The sequence below is a fragment of the Camarhynchus parvulus genome, chromosome 1A (assembly GCF_901933205.1).
Source record: "Camarhynchus parvulus chromosome 1A, STF_HiC, whole genome shotgun sequence".
Lineage (NCBI taxonomy): Eukaryota > Metazoa > Chordata > Aves > Passeriformes > Thraupidae > Camarhynchus > Camarhynchus parvulus.
In genome coordinates, this window is record NC_044586.1 from 7,198,632 (window position 1) to 7,224,163 (window position 25,532).

Sequence of the window (25,532 nt, forward strand, 5' to 3'; positions counted from 1 at the left end):
AAAGAGCAAAGCTTCCAGTTATCTTGATAGGCTTGCATATTGAGCAACTCAGTTATTTACATAAAGACATTTCCCCAAAAGGAAATTTTATAAGCTCTGGAACTACTTTTCCACCCTGTGTACAACAAATCTTCCGATTATTCAGTAACTTAAAGGTGTTATTCCTATAGGAATACCAAGTGCCCATGGTCTAATAAAGTGTAGCAAATAAATCTGATTTATCCAGTGACACAGTTTTTTGAAATATTTTCCTTTTTGTTTTATATGGCAAGATGAAAGAAAACTATGCTAGTAGGTGCCCTGTGAACAGAATTGTTCATGAACATAGTTTAAATGCCTCAAATCCATGCACACATTCAACTCATCAGTCAAGTGTCAAAACAGCTTAATTGCTTTTTTCACAGCTTTGATCATACTTGTGTTTTATTGGACTATTCATATTTTCTCTTATAATCACTTGTTATCTTTCCATACAGTTCTAACAAGTACTGTCTTCATCAAGATTTTTGTTGTTCAACTTCCCTATTTCATTTTTAATCTGCTAAATGAGCATTTCCTTTCTTCAGAAAAACAAATAAATCAAAAGGGTCAATTTGCTTTTGTGTCTTGAAACAAAGCTCTTTTTGTTTGATTTCTGCTTGGTCATTTATTATCCACAGCATGTTTGATATTGGTGATAACGGATTTTACAAGGAATAAATTACATGCACATCCTGATGAATAAAGCCCCTGTTACTGTGCAGTTAATAATGCTGGTTGCAAACTTTGTTAATGTCTTACAAATATTTTTGGTAATAACACATCAGGCTTTATTTATATTTCCTAGGAGAAAGCTGTCCTTTAACAAACTCAGCAATTTATAAAGAGGCATGGCTGGTGTTATCCAAGGAGATTTTTAATCTTAAACCCTCCTGTTCTCAATTAAAAGGTCTGACACAATTCTTTGTCCAGCTTGCCTCCTGTTTATGGCATTTACATGAAATATGGCACATTATTTAAAGCTAACAGTATAATTGTGTGTGCTTCATCAGGTCAGAGCACAATAATGCATGTGCAGTGCTCAAGACTCAATTTGCTCTCTAGATGCATTATAACCTATTTAGCATGATTTTTTCCCAGTGTATATATTAATGGCCAATGATGGCTCCGATCCAGAAAAGCTTTTAAGCATGCACCTAACCTTAAGTAGGTGATCAGATCCCTGAGACTTGCTGTTCTTTGCTGGTTTGTGCTCTAAACAAACAAACACTCCACTGTTTGCTGCCCCAAGCCTTCTCCTTCCTGACATGATCCTCCTTGCTGTAAGGATCAATCTCAGTGGCACTGGGATCACATCCCACTGCTCTTGTGTCCTGCTGTGTTACCTTCCATCCCATCCAGGGGAGCTTTGAGCCTCTCACAAGGACCAGGGCATGTGGATGTGAAGCAGTCTGAAAATAGCTTTCCTTGACCAGGCAGACCCCAGCAAACCCTCACCACCACATCTCCTGTGCTCACCTGCCCTATAATCTTGACCCCAAAGCTCCCACTGGCTCCCTGTGGGAGCTGTCCCAGGCACAGCTCCTCACATTCCTGCTGCTCTCTCACGTACTGAGCAATTCCTCCTCCTCATCTTCCCAGCCTGTCCTTCCCACAGAGCCTGTATCCAGCCATTGCCACTCCTGGCTGAGCTGTCCCAAAATGTCTCTGTGATCCCAACCAGACCATAGCCCTGCAATGGCACACAGACCTCCAATTCCTGTGGTTCATTCCCAGTGCTGCTCGTGGCAGCTCACAGGCAGCAGCCATAGATGGTCCACAGATGCATTAAATACATAGAAATAAATATATCTATACATATAAAAAGATTTGTGGGGTGATTTAGGAGGTGACACAAAGTTCCTGCTATCTGAATATGGTACTTGATAAGGTCTAGAGCCTAAAGTAGAAATTTAAACTAAACTAGATCACTGAGGAAAATGAATCCAACACACAATCCCTCAGTGAAGGCACTGCCACAGTTGTTTACATTTGCACCGCTCCTTTTGTTCTAGATAAAAATTAACTAAAGTTAACCCAAGCATTCCCAGCAAGGCCTAGTGTCATCTTCATATGAATATTCTCCAGTTTCCATCTTTTACATGTACCATTGTGTAGGGGAATACAGTATGGGTAAATGAAGGTGGTATAGAAACTAATCTTACTCCCTAAAGAGTTTCAGCTGAGCCAATATTAGAGATTGGGAACAGGCCTGATGTTAACAGGCCACACCTGTAGCCAATAAGAAGAGTGTTATAAAAGAGTGGATGGGTTGGTTGAGGGGAACTGGAGTCAGTTGGCTGCTGTGAGGACAAGGAAGAGTCAGTGCTAAGAGGAGCTGTCTACAAGAAACATCAAGGAGGTATGAAACTCTAGCAATATGGAACCCTTGCAATGTACTGAGTATAGAACTCTTGCACTATAATGACAGCACCATTATAGTCACCTTTTACATATACCATTATAGTCAATGTTTTCAGGCCAGAAGTTACATTCTCAGGATGCTGGACTTGATGATCCTTATGGATCTCTTCCAACTTGAGATTCTGATACACCCTTTTGCATTTTATGTTAACTGTATAGAGACTGTTTATCTGTTCAGTGCTTTACAATTTAAAAAAATTGTTGTGAGACTGATAGTTTTCAACTTCTTTTTTTCCTTTTTTCTTCCATTTCTTCAAGTGCAAAGTGGAGCTGTAATACCCATGATCTTTTCACTGTGCAGCACAGACAAGACTTGCCTTGACCATATGATGGTCGTGATCTGCTGCCTACCCCAGCTGAAAGTGTCAAGGATCAGCAATTAGGTGGTCACTTGATTCTTCCCACTGATTTTCCTCAGTTTGTTCTCTGTTTCCTCAAAGTTCAGAGGTCACACCTATTTGAGGGAAGCTTTTCTCTTATTTGGAATTGCCTCTGTGCGCTTCTCTGTGATTAAAGTGCCAAGTGGAGAAAGGCAAGCATAAGCCCATTTTCTTTGGCTGCAGAGGGAGCCAAATAAGTTGCTCCCTGTGAGAGAAATTATGGAAGGAGAAGACAAAAGTGGATGACCAATGTCAGGGAAGTTCAGATGTAGAATGCTCTTCTCTTTGATGTATCTTTGCATCATCAGACAGTTTCACCTTTAACCCACTCAGATGGTGAGTGCAGGAATTCAGCTGGTTAGAGGCCAGGCTCAGCTCCCTGTCTGACAATCCAGTTATAAAATAAACCCATCTTCCATGCTTTTAAATTGGGTAAATACACTTTTAAAAATTATCCTTGAATCTGATCAAACCCTATGGTTAGGTGTTTACAGCAGCACTGAAGACAGTCTCATGACTGCAATAAAACTAAGTGCCCATTTCAACAACCAGATGTGGGAGATAAACATGCATGTAAGGCCTCACACTTAAAAACCTTCCACATGGCAAGTGAGAGCAGCCCATTGTTCACTATGGGTTTGGGGATTTTTTCCCTCTGGATTCCCAGCAGAAAGGGAAGTTAGCTTTATGAACTATTTTTCTCGTACATTTGCTTGATTTCATAATGGCAGGGTGCTTCAATCACTCCCCAAACATTAGAAATCTACAACTTTGATTCCTTCTACTCCTGGGTCTATAGGAAATATGAAGGGTGTTCTCTCTAAGATCCTCTTTATTAGTACTCTGCCTCAGTCTGGAGGCTGTGTTTACCCAGTGCCAGCCTGGGGCATTTGAAGTCTAAAAGTCTGAATTGCTGCAAATACAACTTCTGTGTTCCTTAGGGTAAAGGCTGATTTTATTTTTTTTTAATTCTCTCTGAAAATACCTACAGCACTGTACAATTTGAACAGTTTGAGCAGTGGAACAGGCAAGCACAGCTAGAGAGCATTTATTTGGAAGTTGGCATTTCACAAACTGGACCTACCCTTTACTTTTTTTTGCCAGAAATAAACAGCTCAGCTAAAACAAATGTGGTGGTTTTGTCTGACTTGGATTTCTCATGATTGAAGTGTATACAGTGGTATTTCAGCAGATTGTATAAGGATGTTACTGAGGCAAACTTTATGCGTTAAAATAATATCTTTTATTAAATCCCAATCAGTACAGTTGGAAAAAACTCAACTAGGAACATTTTCAGACATACAAGTGCTTTTCCAGATGTGGGGATCTCTAAGAGCCCCTATACCCTCAGCAGATCAAGATGGGTGATTATCTTCTGTAAGTCATCCTGCAAGGTTGTGTAACCTCTCTAGAGCTGAGGACATAACCTGATTTTGGACAAAATCCTGTTCTCTTCTGCTGAGGCAGCCACGTGGAGGCAGCAGTGGAAATTGCATCCCTCAGATGAACACACCAGGCCATAAAAGCAGGTGCTCTGGGCTTTATGCCTTCAGCTGCATTGTGCCTTCTGGTCCTGGCAGCTCCTCTGAAGCAAAGGCAGTGGCAACAGAATTAGCCAGTGTGCAAGATGATGATGATGATGTCAGTGGAACTAATCTGTTTTAGTCTATTTAATTATTGTGTTTAGCAGTCATACAGCAAAGTCTTCCAGTATCAAAAACATAGATAAAGGCAGACTGGCAATTAATTAAAGTCTACCTGCTCTGGAGTAGCACTGTATGTATTTTTAGGTTCAGCAATTAAAGTTGATACACAGACCACATAAAATATCCACATGCAGAAGCAAGAAGTCAAAGCCCAGAGTAAATCTGGCTTCACAAAAGCCTTTGTTCCAAGTAGCGAACAGACACACTGTAAGAAAACCCCAGACCAACTGTTTCTTGAGGATCTCTGCAATACCTAATCATGAAGAAAAAGAGCTAAACATAGACTTTTAATTTAGCTCTCCCTATCTCTTAGCTGTTGCAGCCCTGTTATTTACAGTTTTGTAAGACTGGGTTATTAAAAATTCAAGCAGAGTTAAAATGACTAGAAGTGATTTATAATGTCAGTCCAGAAGATTGTTGGTTGTTTTTTGTTTATCCACCTGTTTTCTGACTCCTTGAATAATTTCTCTTTCTTTAATTAAAAAAAAAAAAAGGCCAGCCTGCTGCTACTGAAACAAATAGGTACTGTAGGGCACTTGAGTCCCAGGCTTTGTTTTGCTGCCTGCATTAGGTGGGTTTAGGGGCCAGATGCACTGAACTTTGCAACAGACAGTGCTGGGACCATCTGTGCAGAGTTGGGGGGTGTCAAAGAAAGGCTGTTTGTGTAAGTCGTGGGAAACATAGTGGCCTGCCTGCCAGTGTGCTCCATGAATTGAACTAATTGAAGATTATACTCTAGAGCTTGCCGTAGCTCAGTGAGAGGATAATCCTTCATCAGCTGCAGTCGCAGCCAGTAATTGGTGCTTATTACAGGGAGGAGTTCCCCCGCAGTGCTGCAGAAACTGAGAGGCTTTAGTGTTTAATTACTGTCTTTCAATAGAGATGGGAGGAAGGGAAAAAAAAAAAGGCCGGAGTAAGAAAGTCCGGGAATAAGGGGAGGGGCAGCAAGTGTAATGCAATTTCGGATAGTCTAGGCTAGACATTTAACAAGTGAGAGCCCCTTTTGTGTGAGAACACAACATTCTGGCATGGATAATGAACCTCTGTTGTTTGTAATTAACCCCCGCGTCACCACAAAGTCTTTGTCTGGAATATTGTCTTAAAGGGATTGTTTTCCACACCTCCAGCCTAGCTGAAAAGACTTTAAAGGTCTCACTTGCCACATTCACGACAAACTCACTTTTGAAAAGGTGTTTTGGTGGGGTGGGTTTGGTTTGGTAGGTCTTATTTATTTATGTATAGTTTATTGCAGCCCTAACTGTAGGGGACACCCCCATTTGTCTCTGTCTCCATATTCATACTGGAAGATGATAAAGAAGAACATATGGCCATACACAAATACTGATTTGAAAAGGCTGTTGAATGATTCTGAACTTCTAGAAGTGAAAATATTGATTTAGCTAAAAAGACATGGTGCTAGGATTTTATTTTTGGGTTTTGGATTTTCATTTTATAAAATTTTACCTTAGGTTAAACCTGATGTAATATGATAGACCTGGAGTCCTCAGATGTGCAATTTCTTCCTTTCCAGGCACAGTTTTCTCTTTTTCAATTTTTTCAATATTGGTGTTAAATAGATGTGTCTTACTGGGGAGCTAAGATGAGCCACTCTGGGCCATAATCATCTGAATTATGGTTTGTGTAAGAGTTTTTAAATGTTAATGGTATTGAAAAATTAGGATTCAAATGCCCATCCCCTGGACACTGCAGTGTACTGCTCTGTGCTATCATTTATTTGTTATGGTATCCTTGGAACAGGGCAACACTGCTCACTCATCTCAGCACCAGCATGGGATTTTAAAGTTAACTTCATTTTCCTTTTGCTTGTGAAAATTGCACAAATGGAAGTTTGTTTCTTTCACCTAAGTCTCCTAGGAAAAAAATACAACAGGCGAGCATTGTTTGATGTTACAGAAGACAAAAAGCATGCCTGCCACTAGAAAAGTCTTGCAAACCTCATTTTATATGTTTGACTGCCCCCCCTCTGCATATATGTAGAATGTAAAGAAGAAGGTATGTCACAAGAGGATAAATTAGGAATTAAATGCAACTATTAAGTAAAAGCAATATCCCTGGTAAAATATGTACATCTTTCCAGAGATTACATCTGACACGATGTACTTGAATCTGTTTAAGTTTTAAGCTTGCCTGCTTTTTATAATTGTATTTTTTCTTCTACACAAAGACAAGTACTTAACTGTGCACTAAATCCTATGGACTTCATTAGAATGTAAGTATGCACTGGAATTCATTAGATCTCTATACTATTGATTATTTTCCTTGTGGCATCAGATAACTAGCAAATAGCTGGGAAAAGTCACCATGCCATGAAAAAAATCCCCACCTTTATTTTATAAACAGCCATAGGGAGGTATAAAAGCTGTCAAAATAAGGAAATGGATCAAGAATTCACAGCACAAATTTTTGTATCAGAAGCAGAAAAACAACCAGCGACCTTTCTGAAAAGAAAGAAGCTCTTTATTTGTCTCTTGTTGCTGAATACGGGCAACAATAATGACCTAAATGAGACCTGCTGAGTGCAAACAGAAAACAAATGCATAGTGAGTTTCCAGCATCAGCCACTCTCAGATGCTTAATTGCAAATTGTTAAATACACAGAGTTACCAATTCATTTTAACAAAATAGCATTCACAGACTCTTACCAGTTTCAGCCTTGGCACCTGTTGAGTAGCTCCTACCATCAAACAAATAATTTGGCTTTGACACTGAGTAAATATCAGGGCTCAACCATTTTTTGTTAACTACAAATATCCAAACCCATCAGCATTTGGTACACAGTGTGGTTTTGGATATATCTGGGAGATGCTATTCTTTTAGTAGAGTCAGGTAGAAGGAAAGGAAAAGATTCCAGTACACTAGTATCTGTTTCTCTTCAATCTTTTCCCCAAAGCTGCAGAAAAAACACTGTAACAGCTGCATTTTTTCACTGTCCAGAAGTCTCTGTAGTGGCAATAATCATGTAAAGGTTGGAGGAAATGTGACTTCAAATTGATGCCACAGGGAGCCAAAAGAACCAAGCCAAACCAAACCAGAAAAATTTCCTGAGCAACCTGAATCAGTTTAATGTGGGAGAAGTGAGCAGATAGATAAACCATAACATGGCAAAACTGGCTAGAAAGGATTAGCAAGAAGGAATCTGAGCTCTGCTCAAACCAAACAGGCTGGAGGGAGGCTGAGCAGGAACCTGCCTGGGTGTGCTGGGCAGCTGATGGCTCAGACAATCTCTCACCAGAGACAGCCTTCTTGACACTTTATCCTCCATCTCTATCTTTTTTACCTTTTTCCTCAAACCAGCCAAGAGAATCTGCAAATGTATCTAGATATGTCTGTGTGTGTATGTGACATTTATAATACATATAACTTCAATAGCCTGAGTTTTGGAAACAGTTTCATCTAATTACAGTGATAATAAAGGCTAGAAAAATTAGTCTGTTCTCATACCTAAAAAGCACAAATGGTCCCTCAAAAGTATCCACATAGAGATAAAATAAAATAAGTACTTTTACAAGCTATTTAGAGAGTGTAAGCCCTTGGGAAAACAACCTTTTTTTCAAAGGTATTTATCCTGTTTAACAGAGATTTGCTTTGCAATTTTTAAATACCTAAATGGTTTTGTTCAAAATCCAGGAAACTTGTAATGGGCAGGTATTGTATAACTTGCAATGCCTTCTTAGACTTCAAAGTTTTAGGAATTATAAGTTGCTGAATGAAAAGAATATTCCAGTTATTAATTTTAAGTATAATAAAAGAGTAGTAATGATTCTTGCCTTGCCTCCAGCAGGCCTCAGACCAGTCTTGTTGGAGCAGCTTGTTAAATCCATGGCAATTGCGCTCATAAGCTGAGTTACGCTCAGGTAAGAGCAGACATTAAATGAAGGGCATAATTAGAGTTTATTCCAGTAAAACTGACTGGAACAGGGCAGAGCTTGACAGATTAGCTCATGTAAGCTGCACGTTTTTCCCAGCCCTCCCACTGAAGTGACAGAAGAGGGGAATGCTGCCTCTTTAACCAATGTATTTTTAATTATGATTTCTAGTTGAGACGGTTGTAGAGAAAAAAGTCAAACCAAACTTTGACTTTTTTCTGAACATAGAGATTGTGAACAAAAAGCCTTTAAGATGTTCATTTTTGCAAATATAGCTATTTTAAAGCCATCCTATTTTGAAGACTGACTGGCACTTTGGAGTACTTACAGCTGGTAATGCCAGAAAGCTCTGCGGCCATGTGGAGCCACTTCAGGAGGTCAGAAACATGCATGCTATGAAGAAATGACATCCAGGAAGTTCAGTGTTTGGTAATTGCCTTCCTTGGCTTTCTCCTTCATTGTGAACCCTCATGTAGCCCCAGAAGCAGATTCCTTTCTCTGGACACACTCTCATTCCCTTGTCCGTGTACTCACAACTCTCTAGCTGAGAATTGCATTAAATAGGGTTAATGTTACATGATTTTCTTCATCTTTTTTTTCTTTAAGACCTTAAAAGTGTCTACTGCATCTTCTTTCAGTGGCACCAAACCTGATGGGTGTTTTCATTCATTTCTGATTTCTCCCCTGCATTATGTCACACCATAGCTGGCTATGAACTGCTGCTGCTTAAGGGGCTTCCATAGCACACAAAAAGAAAGAGAAAATCCCTCAAACCTAGTTTAGAGGTTTATAAGAAGCATAGCTGCTCTTCGGTAATGCCCTTTGATTCACTTCAAAACTGCAAAAATGCAGTTTAACCTTTTACTGGCAATAGAGCCACAGTTCTGAGAGATTGCCTGACAAATGTAGGGCCTTGTGTGTAAAACCCTTCTATACCAAAGAGCCATGAGTAGTGTCCATAATTTACTATTTGTTAATGACCATCTCTTACTGGTCATAAGCTCATTTTCTACAAGAAGTCAGGAAACATACAAACAGCACTGCCTTGAATGAAGTGCTGATGTGTATGAGGAGAATCTGTCACTACCAGTAAAGCAGCAGTGTATAGGATCAGTCTACCCAAATTTATTAGCTGGTTTTAAAAGCTTAATTCACCCAGAAATAATTCCTAAAATTGCAAGGAAGTCACTGCTTTCTAATAAATATGTTTATTTTCTCATACTATATATACATATATATATACACCATTGAGACATAATATTTTAAATTAGTCTGCCTAACTTAATTCTATAAATTTTCTTGGAACATTGCCCTAATCTTCACATTCCCTTTGGTTTACTGACCCCACAGTCAGAGATTTCTGTTTGTAGTGACTGCCCTGTTAAAACAATATTCTACTGAGTTTTTGGCTTAATGGTATTTAACCAGGAAGGGTCAGTAATTTACTTTAAATTGTAAAATATCAGAAAAAAAAAAAAGAGAAAAAAGCTTTGGATAACATTTCAGGTAACCAGTGTTTAGCACTGAACTCTTAATACAAATTGATCCACAGGGCGGAGAGAGATGAATTCCAAGCAGGCTGAAGTCCCTGGCCATGAAGGTTTGGTTGAGCATGGATTCAGGCTTTGGTTGCAGACTTCAGCCCAGCAATACAAAGGAAAGTTATACTGAACTTCAGAGGCTTACAGTTTTGATCTCATTGATTGTTTTGACTGGATAAAAGAATCGAGCATTTGGGATTAGAGCACTTAACTCTTTTAAGATTGGTTAAGAATTTACGGCTTATTAACCAATTAATGTTTCTTTAAGCTCTTAGTGCCTTAGCATGGCTGGGCTACCCTAAATTCCTAAGGAGACTTAAGCATCTACAGTGCCTTAGCATAGTTAAGATTTCTTCCCTCACTAAAAAGACTTAACCATGTTAAGGTTCCTTAAGCATTTAACAAAGTTCATATGCACTGTAGCTGCTGCCAATTTCCTTCTTAATGTCTAAACAAGAAAAATCAGTGTAAAGAATTGTGCAATATGAATTTGAGAGATCAAACTCTTACCTGAGACACTCAAGAAATGAAGCTAGCCTCCAAGTTAGCTCAGGCATGATGACTGATTGAGCATTTCCTTTGTGGAACAGAAACCTCCAGCAAGTGGTTCTGGCTATGCCACCAGAGAGAATTCTTCTGCATTGATAAATCACCAGTGCATGACCATAGAGCTCCCAATTTTTTTAACTTAGGATTTGTTTTTATTGTGTTCATATATGTATCCTGAATTACTAAAGTATTCATTAGCTTATGAACATATTAAGCCTCTAGAGTTAAGCAAAAACTAACTTTTACACAGGTCAGTAAAGCCCTTGTATGCAAGAGATCAAAATCGGGACAGAGCGCTCAATGGCACTGAGTCCTTTCTCCTCTACTTCAGTGTATTTTGTTAAGTCAATAAAAAATGTTTATTTCAAATTGTTCCCATGCAAAACAAAGACTATGTAATGCTTAAATTGTGTAGATCTTTCATGCACTTATGTGAGAAGAAAAAATAATAAAATTAGATTGTTCATTTTGAGTTAGTTGAACAGGAAAGAAATCTACTTAAACATATTGCTACCTAGTTTATGCTTAACTATTCTTTTAAGCATCAAGATTGACATGACTGAGAATTGTGCTTGTTCAGATGAAAAATTCTAATTCTACTCCTAATGATTATAACAGAAGTGCAGTAACCTGTATGATTCACTGACAGTTCTTCCAGATGAAAAGATAGGTGTATCTATCCACAATGCAGAGTAAAATTGGGATGGCTTTCAAAGATGCTCTGATATGAAATGCCATTATTGCTGCCACAAACCATAAAAACTCCACTCTTTCCTTTGCATGCAGGGTAGCTTTTGAAGGAAGTGAGGACAACTTATTTTTGAGGCAGCATTTTAATGGAACATGTAGTAAAATGGTTTTTCTCCTTTCTTCAGTTTATTATTCTGGTGTGGGTTTTGTGGTTGGGTGTTTTTGGTTTTTCTGTGATATATGCTGTTACTTTGAGAAGACAGTTTTTTGAAGGTGCTTTCATTCACTCACACAGTCTAACAGTTTAATATAAACACAAATGCCCATTCTCATACCCAACAAAGACAATGGATGACAGGCACAGGTAACAACAGGTATCCTTCCTTTACAACATTCCCCCTTCCATGGTCCTCCTTAAACTGGTCAGTCTGCCAAACAACTTGCTTGTCTTTCATAGGAATTACCTGAGGCTAAAAACATCCACAAATGTCTTAATTTAGGTTCCTGAGCTTCAAGAGCTCATCACTTTATTGCTGCACTTTATATGCCTAAGCTACAATTCCCAGTTACTGCAGCTCCAGCTGTGACAGCTTGGCAATCCCTCAGATGATGATCTTGGATGTCCAGTCAGAAAAGAAGCACACATGCTTAGGTGTCTAGCTGTGGAAAAGATCATTATTTTTTTCCCCCACCGTACAGAACCTCTACAGCAGAAGCAGATTTAGTCCTTTATCCTCTAATTTCCATCACTTCTCCACAGTAAGTAAATTCTGTGGCTTTGCCCTGAACTCAAGGCCTACAAACTACCCCTCTCCATTCACGGCTTTCTTTAAACACAACACTCCAGACATCTTCAGTTGCTGAATATTGTTGGTGATGGCAGCCAGGTATCTATGAGACAGACAACAAAGGCTTTCCATCTGTGCCAGAGGCCTTTGAAGGAGAACAGTCATGCTCTGGACTCTGTTGGACTGATTCTGACTGTATGTTGCCCCTGTGAAGACATCAGAGGCTCCTAAGCACAAAAAGGATTAAAAAGCCTGTCCTGGTTAGGGCAAAGGTTGGGTTTTTTTAGAGTTTAGTAGCCTTCTGTGGAAAAAGTGATGAAAGGAGAAAAACAGATATTACAAACTGCCAGAGAAGTCCCTTGGTGGGCTGTAGCTCAGCCCACTCAGTCTCTGCTCAGTCCCTCCAGTGCTGGAAATGCCACGTCCAGGCCCGGCCCGGTGCCCACAGCTGGAGCTGCCCGTGCTCTGCTGGGTGTTCTGTCCAGAGCAGGGTTAAACAGGTCCAGGAAAAAGAAAAACCACAGTCCAAGGAACTTCTCTGCCTCAGCTAGCTAAAAACTAACTAAAAGTAAAGGAGAGCCCTGTCCTGCTGTCTGTCCGTCTGCAGACAGCACAGCCCAGGAGCAGGATGCAGGGGAACAAGTGCAGTTCCTGAAAACAAACTCCTCGCTTCTTCTCTCCCCACTTCACTCTCAGAACCAGTCTTAAAGGTGCAAAACTTTTTTTCTGGGCTAAACAGATGAATGGGGATACAATTCAGCAGCATGAAGTCACCCTGGGACAAAGCCATAATGGCTGTGCTTGGACTTTGTGGAATATGGGAGCAAAGCCAGCTAAAACACCAAAACAGGAAGCAATTGCAACTTACAAAATTAAAAAAACAAGTTCAGGTAAGCTGAAATTTTGTCCATTCTTCATGACTGACCCTGACACAAAGTTTGTTGCCCATCATGGATCTGGCAAGTCTGCCCATTTTTTCTTTCATGGCTTATGAAGATGAATTTCCCTGTACATTTGAAAGGCTGATGGCAGGACAGCTTTGCCTCTTGAAGTCATTTGTGTGTCTAAGCTGGAGATGCCACATGTGTGCTATATGGGGTTTGTTGAGCATTGCAGTCTTCCCTTGTCCCTACAGACTCAAACACTACCAGTCTAATCCAGGTTTCTCTTCCCATTGACTCCCTTTCTCTGTAGGCATTGCAGCTGCTGCTGCAGGGACAGGTCTTGTTCTTCTGGCTCCTGCATGAACCAGCTTCCTCCAGTGTGTTGGTGGCAGCAGGTCACTAAAGTACTGGAAAGACAGATACCACGTCTTCTGTTCACAAACTCACCCCAGGAATGCTCAAGCCAGAAATGGAAATCTCAGTGTGGATGTAATTGCCAATGGTTGTTGGCTGCTGGAACTGCACTCCAGATTTGGGGCAAGAAGAATCTAACCCCATATCAAACTGCAAAGGGCCGTTACCTTCCCTTGCAGCTTGTCTGTCTTTAGGTCACCTTGAAATGCTATTTAATGACTCCTTTAGCAATTCCATCCCACCCCTTTCTCCAGCTTCTTCTGCTTCCTTCTTGCACTGAACTGGAGTAATGGGTCTCACCTCATGCTTCGTGTTTTTGGTGTAACAGAGCAAGACAAGAGAGTGTCTGGGGGCCAAGGGCTTGCAGGAGCACATTCCAGGATTGTCTGTGGAGCTTTTAGGCCTGGGCATCTACTGTACACATCAGAATTGCATGGGACTGATCCCAGCCCATCAGGCAGCTCTTTCCCATCCCATGTTGCAGTAAATTCACATAGGCAGCAATTTTTTAAAGGCTTGTAAGTAGTCCATACTCAGTTGATTTTCATAGGGAAAGTAAAACCAAAATGCTATTCTAAACAAAATTATCCCTTCCTGCCAATTTCAGGGCTCTGCAGTGAGCCCAAGTGGGCTCTGCAGTGAAAATATCTGATTGTTTTTCCCTTCTCTCCCTCTCCCCCCACCCAGTAAAACAGAACGTTTTTCCCCAACACTCATTCTTGGAAATTGTTCTATTTATTTTAGATTAAATTTTCCAGCACATCTCAGATTGAGACACAGACATGGCGTGGAAAATTTCAGCCCAAGCATTTAGTGTTTGGCAAAGTTACAAGCAACTGGGACTTAAAATGGGAAGAGTTTGGCAATTTAGGATTCACTAACAGCCTTCCTTCTAATGAACATTCTTGTTCAAAGGTTATTAATAGACTCAAGAACAAGTCTGAAATTCAGAATAGATCAAAAATAATGCTGGTGTCCTGTCTGAACTTTCTAGTCTTTATGGTAAAGTACTTTGAAAAATCATTGGAAAGCAAAGTTGTGTGACTAAAGTCAGTATAAATCTAACTATAATTTTCTGGTAGGCTTAAGAGCTGAAATATTGTCTTTAGCTTCAGGGGTGATATTAACAAAATGCAGTGTAGTGCTAGAAAAGCTACAGAAAAGGAAATTGAGAATGATCTCCAGAGATAAAGAAACGTGCAGGATGGAGTAAATGTGCATAAAAATTGTTAGATTGGTATTTAATTGAATTATATTGGATCTTATATTTTTTAGATAATATCAGTTTGAGCTACTATTGTAGGTTATTATAGACTAGTGTATTATTTTAAAAAATATATTATTGAAACAAGTTTTGACAATGTGCTTACTTGGTAAAGTCACCTGTTTAAAGCACTTGTGTTTTCTAATGTAGTGAAATGTGATAGCACTAAATAAAACCTAATAAATTGGTGGTTTCTATCATTCTCATTATAGATCTCTCCCACAGGTGCCTGGATTATGTTTGCAGCAGATTCAGCCTTGTGCAGCAGGCCAAGGATGGTACAATTTGGTGAGTATTGTTGATTGAGGCTGTATCATTATAGTACAGTCAGCCCTTTCTTTCCATGCCCCTGTTCTTGTTGTTCAGCCATTAAAATAATACTTCCAGGTTAAAAATGCCACGGTTTTTAAAGTTTATTGCATGTGAGTAACACTGTTGTGGCACATTAAAATGCCACAATGCCAAGAAGAGTGCTAAATAATTGAATAAATATTGCTGTGTTTAGACTATTCCTGTTTGTGGAGAGAACTCAAAACATGAAAGTACATTATTTGCCATAACATAATACAAAATGTGTTCTAGCAAATAAAAATACTGCTGAAACTCCTCTGATGACTGGTTTAAGCTGTGGTATAGAAGCAAAACTGCCATTTTAATAGCTATATATGTATGGTTTTTATGTAAAATTTAAGCAATGTCCAGTTTTTTTAATCTAGCTCAAATTTTTGATGTTCAATTCTCTAAGTAGTGATTTCATAATTTTCCTGTTCATTGTTGATTTCCTCAAGAACTGAAACTTGTACTTGAGTTGGACCTGTGAGAAATAATATTAATAATTGAGACATTTCAATATGTGTGTGATATACAACTACTGGCCAATGGTCACAGTATTACTGTCCTCTTGCATTAAAAATAAACCTGCAGACTGTATGTCTGATTTTAGTCATACTCACGCTTGGTTTTAATCTGGCTCCCCTTGATTCCATAGCCGCACTGATGAAAATCATGCAGATCTTTCTAACTGATGCAGCAGTTAGAAAACCTGATGCTTTTGGCATATTTTTAATCTCAGCACTCCTAAATAGCAGGTCACAATATTCTGGTCCCTCCCATAACACGTGGAACATTGAAGTGTATCCCATTATCCTTGCTTTAGTGCTGACTATTGTGAGTCAAGCCAGATATGTAAAAGTTGATGATTGCATTGATGCTTCTGATTTTGTGGAAATCTAGTTTATGGTAAGTACTTTTTAATGTTACTATTTACTTGTTTGCAATGGGAGGTTGTTTTTGTTTTTTAAGTTCAGTTCTGATGTTGTCTCCAAGAATCTTGATATACTGTGAGCTCTACTGGGATATTTTACTGTGTGGTTCATCCACACCACCAACTTGGGCCAATGATTAAAAAAATGGGGTTAATTATAAACCTCTGAAGATCTCAGATGGAGATTTGCTGTTATTTGCATTACTAGATTTCAAAGTGATGCAAGCCTGTGAGGATGAATGAAAGCAGTGCTGGAGAAGTGTAGGTAGCCAGGCTGGAGCTGTGATCCCTGGTCACACAGACCTTCACAGCCTGCTGGAGCCCCTTGGTATTCCATGGGTTTTCCTCAGAGGGACAGAAATCCACCTGCTTGGTTCAGCTTGCCAAAGGCGCTAAGAGAACAGCAAAATGCTGGAGCAACTCTGAGGAAAGTTAAGAAATTGTATAAACAGGCTGCATTCTGTTCTGCTTGATCATTTTGGGGATTAGGAACTGATCCTTTCCAAAAATCGTAGGTGAGGGTTCTGTTACTCCTCCAGAAACTGACAGCAACTCAGGAAAAAAAGAGGCGGAAATCCAAAGAATTGTCTGGGCCATTTTGCAGTGTTGGGTGACGTCAGGTCAAGTTCAGTACTGATGCAGAATTTGCCCTGATCTCTGCTTCAGAAATTTGCAGCATTCTGCTTGCTTAGTTTCCTTGGAAATGCTGGCAGACATGTAGGGAATCAGGGACTCTGGAGTAGAGATAGAAAACCCAAGACTGAGAATGACCTCAACATGGTGTTTAAGGCTCAGAGAGGGAGCTCTGTATTCTATTTCATGGTCAGAGAGCAGCTGCTTTTATTTTAAATGAATATATGATAAAATCATTTCTCTTCAGGATGGAGTTAAAAAAGGTAAAACCTGTTTCTCTCTTAGCTTAGTCCACAGCTCTTTCTTTTTTCTTTGAAGGAGAACATCGCTGCCCAGACTCAAAACCAGCTTGTGACTTTCCTGCTGCCAGCTGTCTAAATCCTGGGTATATGCACCTCTCCAGTTAGTGTTTCTAAGAGCAGCCAGGTAAACAAGTTCCTGTTCTCTTGTCCCATTCCAAGTAGTCCTGAATTGTGTATAAACTGAGTTGCTCACCTACAGGCAGAGACTCTTGTGTAGCAAGGTGTCAGAAAAAGTCCAAATGAGGGGCAAATAGCCCAGAAGTGCAATACACGATTCCCTGGTTGCCAGCTCCCAATTGCAAAGGGAGGTACTGATGTCTGCTTTCACACATTTGCTTTTAATCAACAAAAACTATGTGTCTGTGATGAGAAGCTAATCCTGTATGACATGGAGCACCAGATCTTATTGCTATTATCTATTTTAGCATTCTATCTGTTGTTTGGATCTGAATTTTTTTGTTTGAATTTGAAGGAAAAAAAAATTGGAAAATTATTATAAGCTTCATTCACCTATGTAATTGTCCTTGCCTAAATTACTGCTTTTCAATGGCAAGCTTTCTTTAAGTATGGCAATGAAGTTTTGGCATGACACAATGCATAATTCTTATGGTTTTGCTTGTAAAATTCCACTATGGTCATCATTTCCAGCTGATCCTCCAGAAAATTTTGCTCTTGGCTCATATTTTATATGTACAGTGAAGGCTGTGCCAATAGCTTGTGCTTATCTAGTTTGGTTACAACAGTTACAGTCTGGTTTTCCAGCCTTAGGAAACAACTGAAACAATATTGATTTGCTTCAAGCCTGCCAGTTTAACTGGCACCATAATCAAGATTCCAGTAGCTTTCTAAATTTGGGGGTTTTTCCCCCAGTGTATCTGCCATGTATGCAACTTCATTAAAAATAAGGAAAAACTATGCTGGTCTAAGATTTTTTTTTTTTTAAACATGATTTCAGACTGGAAGATTTGCTTCTGTAAGTGTAATGAACTTTTTCAAATAATTTTTTAAGCAATGCTGTCACATAAGTTCTTGGTGGGAACGTAGCACTCCAGCATGGGTCAGGAAGCGACACTTCACTCAAAAAATTCTTTGCTAACTTGAGGTGGTATTTTCTTTCTTACTACAGGTTGAAAACACGTCCTGCTCATTGATCTAACTTTGAGATATAAAAATGCAAACTACTGATGTTCATGATTCAACTAAAGCTATACCAAACTTATTCTTACATTTGAAAAAAATCACAAATAAATCCTTTACGTGGGATATAAAGACAGAAAAGGTCAAGCCTAAAGAAACCTTAAAAAGTAGTGATGAAATGAGAAAGAGAACTGAAATTTCATTTTAACCATATAGTTTTCTATTTGTTGTAATGCATGGATAAACATCTAGAACTGGTATAAAAAAAGCAGCAAGAATGTGTGCTCACAGCTTAATATTTTACTATGAAATTCCAACTACACCCTTTGTGTATAAGTAATTACTCAGTTAAGCCAAGTTTCAATGCTGTAGCCAATTCTTGCTAAAATAGATTGCACCTCACTATTGGAAGGGTGTTAGCAGAATTTTATTGTTTACCATATTAATTTCTTCAAGCAAATGCCTAAAATCTCATTTTTGCAGTCACAAAAAGCCTTCCAGAGGCTTATATACATGCTACTTTCAACAGGCAAAAAGAGGTGGATACAAACTTTGAATATATGAAAGAAGACACTTTTAAGAGTGATGATGAACATGACTTTAAAATAGCAGGCCTTTCCACAACACATGGCAGAGCATGATTGGTATCTATGTTAAAAAAGAGGCAGTGTGGAAATCACGCTTATTTGACACTAATGCCTTCAAGCTTCTTCTTTGGCAAGATAAGAGAGTCCTAAAATGTAACCACTGAGTATCTTAGGTTTTCATATTGATGTGCAAGTGGTGACTAATTTTTATTTTTTATTTATACACCTAATGTGCACGAGCATCTAATCAGCTGAGAGTAAACATGAGTATCTTTAACACAAAACATTTCCAACACATTTATGATGTCTATAAAATTTTTATTATATTTAAGCTTTAAAAATCTTTCTTTGTTCAGTATTTCCCAGTCAGAAGTGAAAGCTTTGCTTATACAGTTCTGCCCATGTGCAGATACCTAAATCCACTTGAGCACTTTTGCCTTGTGAATCGGGAATGAAATTTCCCCAGTACAATGAAGGGTTTTACTCCTAGCATTTGATCACTCCAATATAGATACTGAGAAGTTGAATAATTTACTTAATAAATTAAGTAGGAAATAACATAATTTAAGTGAAAACAGAAAGTGAAGTTTTATTACTGAAGACATGAACTACACTTCACCCAGACCATCATGGTTTGGAATACTGCAGGGAGTTACAAGGATATCATACCAGCAAGCTGCAACTGGGCCCCAATTTATGAACTGTAACCTCCAGAGTCTTTTAAAGTTTGTTTTTCCTTTATTTTAACTAACTGGGTTCAGGTAAGTTCTAAAAGTTTAGTGTGTGTGAAAGATCACTTTAAAAACCCCAATTTGCTGTTTTAATACTTTTTTCCTCTTAGATTGCCAAACTACTATTTTGAAAAATACTTTTTTTTTTTTAATTTTAAAAATTACATTTAAGAATTGCTGTATGGATTCCATTCCAAATCCAAAGATCCTGAATCAAGTTTTTACAGTTTTAGGGGAAACTATTGAGAGATGTGTTGGGTTGAAGATGCAAGGTGCATAATTTCACCTCCTTTGGGACTGTATGCAAAATGTGATTGAAATGCACAACAAATTATTATTGCTTGACATCTTTATGGAGCTTTAAGTAATTTCATTAATCCTTAATTATGATGCACTGAGAACTGAGGTATCAAGTAGTTTCTTGTTTTTTCTCTTTAAGCCTGTTGTTTGGTTTTTTTTTTCCCAAGTTGGACCAGGGCTGCCTGACCAAACCACTCCACTTACCCCACTTACCACTGGGTAAGGAGTGGGGGTCATTGTCGGGATGCCACAGCTTATCCCGAAGCGGCTGTGTGTGCGAGCACCTGGATCCTGGAAATCCCTGGAGTCCGGGAACGGCACCGCAGGACACAGAGCCCGAAGTCAGCGCTGTGAACCGCTCTGAGAATAAAGGCACTGCATAAACACACTGTCCTTTTAAATGAGTGTCATTGCTTTAACAGGAAATACATTCAAGAGGTTTCCGTGCAAAATACAAAGCAAAACAAAAAACAGCGAACAAAACACCCAAACAAAACAAAATACCCAAACTATAAGGAAAGGAAAGGAAAGGAAAGGAAAGGAAAGGAAAGGAAAGGAAAGGAAAGGAAAGGAAAGGAAAGGAAAGGAAAGGAAAGGAAAGGAAAGGAAAGGAAAGGAAAGGAAAAAAAAAAAGAGAAAAAAGAAAAGAAAAAAGAGAAAAAAGAGAAAAGACACCTTCAAGAACGAGTGCTGTGTGGCGGTGACTCCGCTCGTCCCCTCTCGCTCCCCCGAGGCCGCGGGGAGGGAGCCGCGCTGCCCGCGGCTCGGCGGGCGCAGAGCGCCGCTCGGGACGGCGCTGCCCTGCGCTGTCTCCCTCCCTCGGGCGGGATCCCGGCTCTCCCCGGCCGCCGCTGGTGCCCCCCGGCTCGCTGCCGCCCTGCCGGGGCCGGGCTCAGCCCTGCCCGGGCACAAGCGCCCTCCCTCCGCAGGTGCGCGGGGCCGGGCAGGGGCGGCCGGCGGGGCCGCTTCGCCGCGGGCCGGTAGCGCGGAGCCCGTGGCGCTCCCCAGGACGGCCGGCGCTGCCGAGGTGGGAAGGCGTGAGGGGGTCCCGGGGGGTCGGTGCCGGGCGTGAGGGAAGCGCTGTGCTCTGAGGGGGCCGCGGACGGACCGGGGGTCCCGGGAGCGTGAGAGAGTGACGGCGGCCGCTGAGGCGTGCAAGGGCCGCCCTGTCCGGCTGGAGCCGCCTGAAGCGGGGGATGTTGGCGGAGCGGGGCTGGAGAGATCTCGGAGAGCCCTCTCCGAACCCCAAACACAAAATGTCCCCGTCAGCCAGGAGCCGGCAAAGCCAAGCGGCAGGTGGGTTTTACCCGGCCCGTGGATCGGGCAGCGGGCGGGATGTCCAAGGGGCCGGGCAGGGCTCTGTCCCCGTGTGCCCGTGAGGCGGCTTCACTGGTGCTGCTGAGAGGGTGATTGAGCCCGGTGATGGGATAGAGGTGTGTCGTGCTTTACTGTGAAATTAGGGAGTGATAAGGCTGACAGGCAGCATTCGTTTTTTTCCTTCTGGGTGTACCAGTTACCTGCTTTGTGAGTAAGTTAAAGTTATGTCAGTCGATCAGAAGTAGGACCTTCTATCTGAGCTTTAACCGGGCAGGGAGGAGAGGGAACAAGGAGATGAATTAATTGTCATTGATACTTCACTTTTTTCATCATCTCTCCCTCTTCAGGCAGCCCTTTGAATTAATAAATCTGAACGCATTTGTAACTCTCTCAAGTAGCTGCCAGCAGTGTAGGAGTGATTACTTTTTGAGTCATTCATTCTTCTTTTTTCTGGTTTTTTTTTTCTTTAATTTCTTTACTGGGATTTCACCTTGCATTTTGAAGGCTGATTTTGATCTGTTCTTCCTTCTCATAGAATAGGTTCAACAATAAAAAATACTCAGTAGTGATATCCCTCCCTAGCTCCTGCTGACACCTGTTGCTGAGCTGGCCTTTATACTTTCTATCCCTCTCTGTTTGACCAATCTTTATTTACTTGTGTAATGGAGAAATGGATGTGAAATTAGGACAACTTAGTAGTTCGTAAAACTTCATAAACTTCTGGATATTTGATTCCTTTGTAGAGTGCTGGTGAACCAGCACCCATATTTACAGTAGTAGTAGTAGTGATGTATATGCTGTGTACATACAGCTTTAAAATGGTTTTGCTGTAGTGCTAAATATTTACAGGCCTTAAATGTGACTCAGAAGTAAGCTGAGGCTGCTTTGCACATGTTTTCTGAATCTCACGGTCACACATTGCTAGCTCAGTTAATTTTACTTTGTACATTGTCTCTGACTTGGTCACATATAAGCATGTTACTGTCTATAAAGCCTTTAATTTGAGTTGACTGGCCCTGCTACAGCTGCCTCAGCAAAGCCCACATCAGCTCTCCTTTAACAAAACACTGGCACAGGACAGCCTGAATGCTGACCCTCTACTTGTGGGGAGGTAGTTCAATGAAACCTTGTCTCCATGGAGGATTTTATGGCAAAATGACTCTTAAAAAAGTCAAGTACATGTCAGTGAAGGTAGACACTAGTGCTTGGGACTGAGACCTGCTGTAGCCATGCAGTGCTTCCCTCTCCCATGACAGCTTGGAGAACAGAGCTGCCTGTTTTGAAATCTGTATTTCAAAATATATTATATATATTTTCCAAAAGCAATAGGTAGCATTGTAAAATTAAATGACCTGAAAATGACTAATGGTTTTTAAAAATAAACTCTCCTGGTCATTATTCTTTTCCCTAGGCTTTCAGAATTTTCATCATCATGGCTGATGCTTACTTTTAAATGCTCCAGTTTCCAGTGTGTAAGTAATGTAAAGTTTGCAGAAGAAGTGGAAATCATTAGACTAATGCTGCGTTTCCTTGTTCATAGAAAAAATCAAAATCCAAATACACAGGGTATGCACAGGGTATGCTGTATGCTGTTGCCTACTACATGGTTAAGAGATCCTCTGAAAAAAAAACTGCTTTTTTTTTTTTTTCAAGAATGCAGGATAAGGATGGGATTGGGGGGAAATTGCTTGCAGAAGAGCTGTGGAATAAAATACAGGCTAATCAGAGAGTATAGTTAACTTCATATTCTGCATCAGAAATATATATTTAAATTTTTTTACAAAGTTAATGTGAGTCTTAAGGGAGATAAGTAACTTCATGCTAAATGTTCTGGTGGGCAGAGAGGAAGAAGAATCTACCTCTGCATAGAGTGAAACCTTGATAAATTCATAGCATGAAGAAAGGACCTACAGTTTAATTCCCCCATAAGGGGCTTACTGCTGCATGTACTTTTACTCTGTTAAGGTGGGGATATTATCATTTACCAATGGGAAGGATTCCCCATTTCATAACTAGACATCTGAAAATGTCCCACTCTCCATGGGAAACTTGGCAAAGCCAGCCAGAACCGTTTTTCCATTTCAATAAACTAAGCCAGATTTTAGTATGGATGGATAGCACATTTTCAGGTGCTTAATGATTTTTCTAATCCTGTGACCTGTGTGCCTTAGGGAAATCTTCCAGGAGTGCTCCATGAACCTGCTGTGTGGCTCTTTATACCACCTTTGGGATTTGGATGTTTACTTGGAAACAGCAATGGCTGGAGGAAAGAGACATGGTGTTTTCACTAGATCAGGGTAGAACAGAGTAAAGCAGTTTGAAACCTAAGTCTTCTGTAACTAATGTTTGAATATCTGTGTGATTTCTGGCCTTGACTTACTTTATGCCTCTGTTATGTGTAGGTAGGAAAGTTTTTTTATAAACTTTGGAAAATAGCATGGCCTTAGTGTCAGGCCTATTGAATTGCCTGAATTAACACAGATCTTTGCTGATGAAGTGGATGAGTGTTTTTCAGACTTCTTGCAAATGTGAGCACTCATTCTTCTCTTTTTATGCACTTCCTAAGTATAAAGTTACTCCTGTACTACTTTAATCTGGCAGTAGCTAAGTTCCTTGGGGTGTTGGGTGGAAAAGGGCACAGAAATCAGCAGCAGTGATCAGCTGTGGGGTGAGCACTCAGTGCATGGGCCAGGAGCAGCAGAGGGCTCCCAGCAGTGAAGGGAGTGGGAGCTCCCTAGCTAGAGTAAATCCATGCAGCAGGGAATTACAGCTGGTGCTGACTCCCCTGGAGGAAGTGAGCTGCTTCCAGCTGTAAATCAGGGCTGTTTGGTTTTATTGTTTTTCTTGTTACTTTTTAATAGCTTAATGTTTTAAGTTCTCCCCTACCTGTTTATGACTCCTACCCTTTGAATCTTCCTGTTAGTTCACTGAGAGGTGCACATCAGGTAAGAGAAACACTGGTTGGTTTGTGTCCTTATTTTTTTAGAAAAAGTCACTTGTTGGCAGATAGCAGCATTATCAGAACCTCCATTGTGGCTTGTTACTGTAATTTTACCAAATAATAGTTTGTCTTTCATAAAACAACTGATTCACAAGTCCATTTATTTGGCTCAAATTTGATGAAGTGTATTACTACTAGCATAAGTTATTTCTGCTAGGGTAGGGAGAAGATGTGTGCAGCTGAGCAAGATTGGAGGATTCTTTTTGTAAACAGTTCTTAATTCTAGCCTGCTAATACTTCTAGTAAAATAAACCTTAAATTTTTTTCCAAGGTACTTTAAAGTGACGAGGGAAGAGGGAAACTTCTAACTTATAAATTAAATTTCAAAATGCAAACAGCTGACATTCTTATTTCTCCTTTTATTCCGTAATATAATTTGCTGGTGTTTTAACATAATACATAGAAATTTAGGAGAAAAAAACTGTCACTCCTGAATATATTGGCTTGTAACTACAAGGAAATTACCTAGTGCTGTGTGTTTGTGAGCCCAATACAGCAGCAGCCTGCCTGTGTACCTGCTGGCAGCCTGTGACATGAGCACAGGCTTGGGGTAGGCAGAGACAATGGAATGTGCATCAAAGATCCAGCTGCTGGTTTGCTGGTCTGTTTATTAGTCAGATGCCTCCCTCTGTTTAGTTCTAAAGTATTTGTCTTTGCATTAAGAATGAAACAGAGTCTATCCTAATAAATGAGGGAATTCAGGCAAATGCTGATTTTTCTGCGCAGTACTTGTGGGTACCTTTGTTCAGAATGTAGCTGGATGCCAGTCTGTGTATTGGGACAAATGAAAAAGATTTCTTTTAAAATCCATAGAGTTTCCACTAAACATTTTCCATAGTGGAGGAAAGGAAGGTTCTCTCAATGGAGCTTACCTTTGTGACACAGGGTATGGTCAAGCATGCTCTTGGCCACAGCTCTTTGGGGTACCATGCTTACAACTGACCTCACTGTCAGTTTTGTTCTGGTTTGCTTTGGGTTTAACTTTGCTGAAGGCCCCCACCCTTGTACTCTGCAAACACAGCTTCTGTGTGGCTGCTCCAGCCTGGTTGAATCAAAATTGTCTTGGTGAGCTTAAATGTTTTCAGTAAGACATTTTAAAAGACAGACATAGTTTGCTGAGTCTTGCCATTATGAAGACTCACAGCATCCTTATTTTGCAATACTTTGATAGTGAATGGTATTTTAATGTACATTTAAGCCTGAATCCTGTCATGTGTAAATTTATCACTGGTTTTCTTGTGCAACAACAAAATGTTCCTGAAAGTGGAATTTAAACGTGGATAGGAATGTATTGACACTTTTCAGGAGCTAGTTCATCAGGCAAACCTTGGATGCACATTTTGGCAATCTGGAGCCTATATGTGGCCATGGTGCCACGTCATTGTTAGCTCAGCCCCTCTGTGTGCAGGTACAAACAACAAATACTGTTAGGTTTCCACACAGTACACTAGAAAAAGATGTTCCTACATTTCAAGATTAAGAGATGAAAAATTCTTCTGAAATTTTTGGAATTGTCACTCTGCTGAGTTTAAAGTAGTTGTTTCATTGTATATCATGGCTCCATCAGTCTTTGTCCCATCCTTCTCAGTGCAAGTTGACTCCAGTTTCAGTGGTTTGGCTCTTCTCATTTTCTACAGTACCCTTAAATAAAAAAGATCCTTTCAGTAGGAATGTCATACCTGACAATGAATGATTGCTATACAACATATACTGAT

At 40.1% G+C, this 25,532-nt stretch overlaps 1 protein-coding gene across 2 annotated transcripts in view; it reads left to right on the forward strand.

The window, feature by feature from the left end:
• Nucleotides 1-20,497: 20,497 nt before the first annotated feature.
• The window catches only part of PPARA (peroxisome proliferator activated receptor alpha), a 275,101-nt gene continuing 270,066 nt past the window's right edge, over nucleotides 20,498-25,532 (forward strand). For both annotated transcript variants that reach the window (XM_030960338.1, XM_030960342.1), the window contains exon 1: nucleotides 20,498-20,795. The gene's annotated coding sequence lies outside the window, so the exon portion shown is untranslated. The remainder of the gene's footprint in view (nucleotides 20,796-25,532) is intronic.